Below are 8,260 nucleotides of genomic sequence, written 5' to 3' on the forward strand. Positions count from 1 at the left end.
ATGTATTTTCATATCAATGTCTTATGCTTTGAATGAATGAGCTACATTTAACATACATGTGGGAGTTTGTCCTTCCAAAAGAAATCTTATCTTCTCCATTAACTTTACAGAGAACCTTTGGCTGGACAAGTTTGCCTGGTATACAGTGACTAGCATTACTACCAAATCAAGGTTATTTATGAGTGTTTATGCTGTTTCTCAGCAGAAATGTACACTCCAAGTCACTCAAAATAGCATACTTTAATGGTCATCATTTGTTCAAAACAAAAACCAAAACCCAACTCTCTTTCATCTTAGGTTGCTACACTGCTACTTTAAAGGAATGACAATTTGGAGTGTACTTAAAATTTTGCTTAGGTGGCAGATTGTAGTTTTAATGCTTTCAGGAATTAAAGATCTAATCGATAATGTAGGGTTTGTATTTTCATCTTAAAAAGTGTTGGTTTATTTTTTTTTTTAATTAAAATACCACGTATATTTCAACAGTTGCTGCAATTTTCTTCTTTTTACCTGAATAGTAAATGTTAACTCGTAATCCAAAGCAGACAATGTACTGTTCATAGATTGTGAAAGCTTTAAGTGGCTCAATACTAAAAGAAAACAAAAAAACTTGGGGACCTTGGTACCTAAATTTTTATTCCCTTCCTGAAGTAATTCTTTTTTTCTTTTATCATTGAGTTATTTTGACTTAGAACTGACATTTTTAAACGAAATACTGAAGGAATGCATTTTTTTAGTCTTCATGGCTCATTTATGAAATCTCAAAATGCTTCAATCCCATTCCAAACTGCCACAGGCTACAAGAGATAGTGCAATATGTTGTGGTGTTGACTTGAGATTTATCTGATATGACTGTGAGGTAGGAAGTATCAAAAATCCTTTTGGACTGGGTTGAAGGAGAAGAGGAGGTAATTTTTAAAAGGTAAATAGAAGTATTGCTCTCTGTTGAGTGCCTCTGACAGACACATGTCCCAGCATATGAGAAGTACTCTTTCGAATGGATCTTTAAGCAACTGGGAGCTTCTTGCATCACATTCTTATGATTTAAAATAGAAGATTTCTAGAAGAGGGAGGGTAAGTAATACTTGATTTCTAGAACAGGATTTAAATGCATCTATGAATCTGGAACATAGTATATTTGTATTTTTACACGTTGCATCATGTGTTTTTATAATTTAAGTGGTCTGTCTTAGAGAGGAAAGCCTTCAATGCATTCATGTGATTCTGTTTCCAGAGAGCAACTGGAATTCAAGCATGATTCAGAAGCACAGGGTTCTTTCAGTGTGCAGTAACTGCATCAACTTCAGAAATCTAAATGCTAAGATATACTAAAAATAAGACTTTGAGTTGCTCACTTCGCTTTGCAAAGGCTCAAGCCATGTATAGAAAATTAGTCCAACTCAAGCATTATGTGTTATCTGATGGCAAATGATTATCTATGACTTAAACAACCTTGAGAAAAGAAGTTGCAAGCCTTCTTTTAGTTTCGTAAATAGTGGTTATGAGGTGGGAGGAATTTTTCATACTGACATCCTTAACTGTTGCATCTAAAAGGTGTGATCTTGGCTAGAAACGTGCAGCGAGGCCTATAGGGGAATGAAGTTTGCAGTGAGGGCTAAAGGTATGATAATCTTAAAGTAAGACCGTTCCTCATGTTAAGCTACAGTGGAGACCAGGAAAGAGTTGTAAAGTAAAAGCATAATAAAATAGTGAAGCTGGTAATATTCACATTCAAATAATATGCTACTTTATCATACCAGTCATCTTAAAAAAGTGTTAAAAAGCCTGAGGTTGTATCAGGATACGATGCACGTTGTTGGTAAGAAAAAGGGAAGTTTCCTTAGCACTTCTTTTCACTTCTTCCCTTGAGAAGAAAAAAACACCTCAGTGCAGATCCTTGGTGTGAACTAGCACTGCTGAGCTCCAGCAGTAGTTGCTTTTCCCACATGATTTCCCAGAAGCAGGAGCTCTACTGCATATAGCAGTGGCTCTGGAAGCCTGTGTCACACACATGTGGGTTAGCCCCACAGTGGTTTTCAGAAAGAATTAGAAGTTGGCCACAATGAACATGAGCTGGAAAAGTGGTGGTAGCGGGGAGTTCAGGAGCCCCAGCTTTGACACACGGGGCATGTGCTGCTGTGGACAGCCATCTGAAGGCACAGGGGAAAGGACGCTCTAAAGACTTCAAAAGGTCATCATTGCATTGCAGTGATGATGTATCATAAGGTGAGGAAGAATAGATGGGGTACAGAGGTGAGCAGACACAAAAGCCTGTGGGGTATTTCCTCTCTTCAGGCCCATGCATTGCTTGTTTGAAGCTGGGACAAGGCCACTCAGTTTTGGGGACAGCAAGCTCATTCTCACAGATGTAGGTTGGTCTGTGCCTTTTGGTTCTTGGGCATTGGACTTGCCCTGTCATGTTTAAATTAGAGTGTAGACATGCCATGGAGCATTAAGTTCAGTTCCTGGCCATCTTCTTTTGACATGGAGTGCAGTTTTAGGAGAGTTACTTAGGCCATAGTTTCATTATACTGCAACTTTAATGACAGAGCTGGCTTAAGGAGTTTCTATCCTCATGCCTTTCTAGGCTGTCCTTCAAATTATGGCCAGGCAAACTGTTGGAAAAGCAGTGCTGTGAGTGGAGGAATGAACTGATCCAGGTGAATAAACTCCTTGGACAGAACATTGTGCCAGAGTATGAGAGAGCAACAAGGCTTTGGAGGCAGCAGCAGAGTGAGAAACTTTTTTATGGTATTTCATGACAAGCTGGCTGTGCTCACTTAGATATTTATTTTGCCCTTTGCTTACTGCCTCCAGAAAACAAAGGTGATTGGCTGAGTGCTTACTTGAAGAGTGAAGAAACAGTGGGTTGCTATCCCAAGATCCCACTTTCAGTAGTGCAGTAATATTGCTTATAATTCTCTTAACATCTCCTTTCTAGGAGACAGTTAAAAAGGAAAAAGATCAGAAGCCTTATTAGGTTCGGCAGAATGCATCTTGCATGGGATATAACTGGGTAAGAGTGGGAAGGATGACACCTCAGAGTGTAACTGTGGGTAATCACTGTCATAGTGATAGGATGACTCACTAGGTTATACATTTGTAGATAAATTCTGTTTTACAGTTCTGCATGTGCATTTAAGACCACATAATGCCTGAAATCTGAGTCCAGACTCAGCAATCCTTTTCATTTGTGCGTAACTACTTATGCAAATAACTAAGAGAAACAGGAGCTACATTATAGAAAGGGACAGGATTTTCATACTTGCATTTTAGGAGAAAAAATTGTTTCATGTGTAGAGAAAACAGCTAAAGGAATTTTAGACTAATCCATCTGGCATGTAGCAATTGCAAATTTTTTGGTATAATTTTCCATGTGAGAATCTTAAGAGCTTTATGAGGTGGATAGATTTAAGAACTGTTTCAAGAGAAGGTCAAATGAAAATCTCACATGTCTGAAATGCTTACTTTTGGAAGCACTTTTCCCAAGTTAGATGAGAACAAGGTTGTAACCTTGGAGAATCAGAGAAGGCAGTACCAAATGCTATATATATTATGTTCCCAGTAACTTGACAGAAAAGCAAAAGGCACCTTTAGCTAGCAGTGGCCAGACATGCGCTGACAACTAGCAACATCACTGACCACTCCTTGTGACTGAAAAGACCACTTTCTTCAACTGGTTGGTCACTTGTCTGTCATATCTAATAACTTATTCTGGTTTGTTTGCCTTCTGTTTCCTATTCCTCTAATTTTCATTATCTCCTTTTCTATTTTGTCCTCTAACTCTTTTACCATCACAGTTTCCCCTGCCCTTTTCCAAGTTGTTTTTTTTATTCTCCTTTCTTTTCCTCCCTGCATATTAGCAGCAATAAATATACAGAAAAAAAAGATAATTATGAAAGAATCTGTAGTTAGAAATCTTCATTCAGGCTACTGTGTGGCCTCCCAGGTTGTTTCATAATGATGTTTCCTTAGTGGCCCAACATGCTCAGTATTCTAGTATTTTACCTAGGTTGCTCATTAATTTTGACTGGCTGCATTGAAATTAATAGGCTATTTTATTATTAAAATAAGATGAAAATTTGTTCCAGGTAACTTACAGATTTGAGATTTAACAGATTTGTATGCAGTACAGAAAACATCTTGTCTTTGAACCTTCCACTTGGGAGTTGCCTCATTTCACTCCTATGTTTAGAAAACTGGAGAATTTTAGATTTACCCCTTTTGGATTTTTGCTACACTTAATGAAGAATTTAAGGCTTCCTTTCAGTGATAAAAATACAGATAAGCATTTGCTGATTAGTTTTGTCGACCTCAGATGATAAACATGGTCTTGCAAACTGCTGCTTTCTCCCTAGCTAATTAATAATTTCCATGATTACTGTAGATACAAACTTATTTGCTGCTCTTGTTGTTCATCTAGTTAATCTTTGGATTAGCAATTGATGTCTAGTTAATTAGAATATAGCTGCAGAACATATGTTTTTCACATTGAAAAGCAGTGATTTTTTTTTCAGAGTCTTTTTCTTTCCTCCTTTTCTCCTGTTTAATAGTTTTGGTGCAATCTAGAGAAAGCAGGTAATGTGACCTAAAAGTGAGTAATTTTAATGCAATGGCACAATGTCTGTGGGAAACACAATGGTTACTGTTGAAGAGAAGTTGATATGTTTGTTCTTTTGGCAAAACTATTTTTGACCAAGTAAAACTAATGTTCTTTGTTTTTCCAGACTGCCATAATGGCACTCTGATTCTCATCTAGCCAAGGTGTATTGATGGACACCTCTTTCTCCTTCCTCTTCTTTGTTAATGTAAATATAAACAAAATAAATGAAAACAAACTGTTGGGTCCCCGTGCAACTGATAAGCCACATGGGTAGTTCTCATAATGAAAATATCTCATTTTGGTTGTTTTAGACATGACCAGTGCTTCTGTAATACTCACAAGAATAATTCCCAATTAGTCCAAATAGTTTATGCTCAAGTAGAACTATGAGATCTCTATGGATTTTTCAAACCTTTCTACCACTGTAGTTTATTACCTTTTTGCAAGGTAATTTTTTGTGAATTGCTTGTTTGCTAATGGTATTATATTAACAAACTGCTAGTTGTGCAAGCTCTAAATTTCAGTGCAACTTGCAGAAATGAAACAGGAAAAATGATTCAGCAAACTCTCTTTTGTAGTATACAACCCCTAAACATCACAAATTAAAAGTTAATTTGCCTGTATTCATTAAATCTTAGTATTAAGACTTCTAGCCAGTATAATTTCTAGTACCTGTGTCTGCTGCAATGAGCTGAAATGTTCCATTTTTATATGGTTCTGTTTAGGCTATCCCACACCTCAGGTCTCTCAGAGAAAATTGTATTATTGACTTGGTCCTGCATCACTGTAGTTGAGGTCTGTTAAATTGTGGTTCATTGAAATATTTGAGCCATGGTCTCTGAAGATGAATGACTAATATGTAACTTAAACAGAAGTTGATCTACAGATTGTTCAAAGCAAAATAACCTCCCTTTCAACTCTTTAAAGCACAGCTGTTAGAAACAGAATTTTAATTTGCTTTGCTTTCATTGCTTTTGCAACAATCAGGTTGTTCAGCACCTTAATGCTTTTTTACAGTAACTTGCTGCATAATGGTAAATAATCTAAATTTATAATTTTATAGACTCCATATATCTACACGGTTGCTCTGAGATGTCTTTTTATGTGGACAATGTAAGCATTGTAACAATTGAACTCTCTCTAAAACTGAAAATCTTAATGAGAGACAAAATATAAAACTTCAAAATAAATTCACCATTAATAAAAAATTTCATACCTAGATCACACAGGTAAATGGTACCTAGGTGTTACTAGATCACACAGGTAAAACTGCTAGTATACTTACTTAAATTAGTATTTATATCTTTTTAGTTTAATAAATTCACATGAGGGCAATATTAAGGGATTGTTTAATTATTCTTTAAGTCTTCTGAGATTCGAGAAAAAATTCATACTGATGAATAAAAGGAGAAAAAGGTTATAACTGTCATTTGTATCATTCAATTTTTTAACAGCATGGGATTCAATTACTGTGAAAGTTAGTAGAGAAAATATAGATTTTTTTTTTTCCCCTGAAAAATAGATTTAGAATGCCATGGGCAGTCTGTTCCACAGAAAATTAAAAGAACATCTCTGTAGTTAACACTTTGCATTTTTCAACAAAAATTAAGACAGTTCTGGACAACTGATTGTGAGAACAGACCATAGAATTTAATTGGGATTTCAAGTCTTAATCTTCCAGCAGTTCCTTTCCGTTAATATGGTAATATTAGTAAATACTAAGTCTCTGAATCTGTGTGTTAATGTGGGATCTTAATAATTAAGAACCTAATCCAGTCTTCCTGGTGCAAGGCTGCTGAAATATAATTGTATATTTAGAAATAATTAAATTTTAAAAAAAAGCATAGCAACAAAAATGTCTAAAAATAATGTTTTCAAGTCTTTTCCTTTAATATTTTCTCTTTGCAAGTCTTCTAGCATGTTTCATGCATGATCCCCACCACTCAGAATGTGCTTTGTGACTCATTAGGTACAATTGACCAATAAAACCCAGAAGTGGATTTTAATGCTTTATGTTTGAAAATAATTGGTCAACATACTTTAAAATTCTAACATATACATTTGAGAGAAAGATGACTGTCAGTTAAAAAGCCCTATTACTCAAAAGAGAGACTACATTGCTACAATGAACCACAGGTTTGATTCAGCTGTAAAAAAATAAATCCATGGATTCAATGTTTAAGTTAGTCTTCAGTTAAAGTTGTAATATTAGTTGTAGAGCTAAATTATCTGCAAACTGTCGTGTGGTTTTTATGAACAAGTTTTCCTAAATGCTTTGATTACCCACTTGAGCTGTCTTTTGAGCAATCCAAAATAATAACTTTCTGTAGAAAGGTAATGCACCTAAAATGGTGAATTTGCTTGAAAATTACTCTGCTGTGCTGTTCCAAGTGGGCTTACAAAATGTCAAGGATAATGCTATTTCCTAATAACAAAAAAAAAAAAAAGAGAAGCCAACCCTAATTTTTTTTCTGAAGCATCTGACTTGAAACTCTACACATTTGTTTTTATTGTTATGACCCAATCAGGAATATGCTATTTTCTTCATGCTGGGATTTTTTTTTTAATTAACTGCTTAATCTATTTAAATTTCTCTTTTCTTAAAGGAAAGTCAGGTTAATAATATGTCTAATAAGGAATAATACAATTTTTCTGTTATGTTCTGTCATTTTTAACTTTTTTTTTCTCCAAGAATTTCTCTATGTATTTTTTAAAATAAAGAGTGTCAGAAGGTCACCTTCTGAGTGTTTCAGAAGGTTATGTTTAACATATATATAGCCAAACTTTTGTAAGTTTTATATCATCCTGATGGATTGTCAGAACAGACACTTTTGAAAGGTCAGCACAATAGCAGGATACAGATTTAAATATCTATTTTTCATGGTATAGACAAGGATTGATATATAAACAAGATAAATTTGTATCAATAAGCACTGAAGTGCAGGAAAGAATTATCTAATTTTCAGAAGATTATAAATGACAATATAAAAATAAATGACTTATAAACAAATGAGGACAGTTCATAACTTTGTCATAGTTTATCCCAAATCATAAATACTAATTGAATGTGTATGGGAAAAGTCATATATTTTGGTCAGGGGTATAGTCAGACTTCAGAGCATGTATTGGATTTACTTATTTAAAAGATCTAATAAACCTCTGTTTTTCAATGTGGAAAATCTGTTGCAGTTTTTAACACAAAAAGGAAAAAAAATGGCAACGCCGTACATTCAGTATTAGAAAAGACTGGTAAAGTGTGTATATATCCTAATATAATATGCAATTTACAATACACATTTCTCTATTAAAAAAATGGTTACAGAAAATACTGTCATAATGGCAAACCAGCTCTGAGATCCAGATCAGCCCTGATGTTTTCCTTGATTGGAAGCTCTTTGATGTCGTAATGAAAGCAGTGGAATTTCAGTACAAATGTGTAACCTGTTCTGCAAGTGTGATTTGTTGACCATGGTAAATGACAAATGTTAGATAGACATACTGCTTGGGGTGCTGCTAGGCCTGTCCTTTCTGCGCATGAGGCCTTTATAATGTGTTTGCCATTACTTACGCACAGCTAAATGGTAATATCCCTATAATTACAGTTTTGTATGTCAAACATCAAACATCTGAAAAAATATATATCTCTGGTTATTGTGT

The sequence above is a fragment of the Pipra filicauda genome, unplaced genomic scaffold, assembly GCF_003945595.2.
Source record: "Pipra filicauda isolate LSUMZ 115617 unplaced genomic scaffold, ASM394559v2 scaffold61_size3293851_pilon, whole genome shotgun sequence".
NCBI lineage: Eukaryota > Metazoa > Chordata > Aves > Passeriformes > Pipridae > Pipra > Pipra filicauda.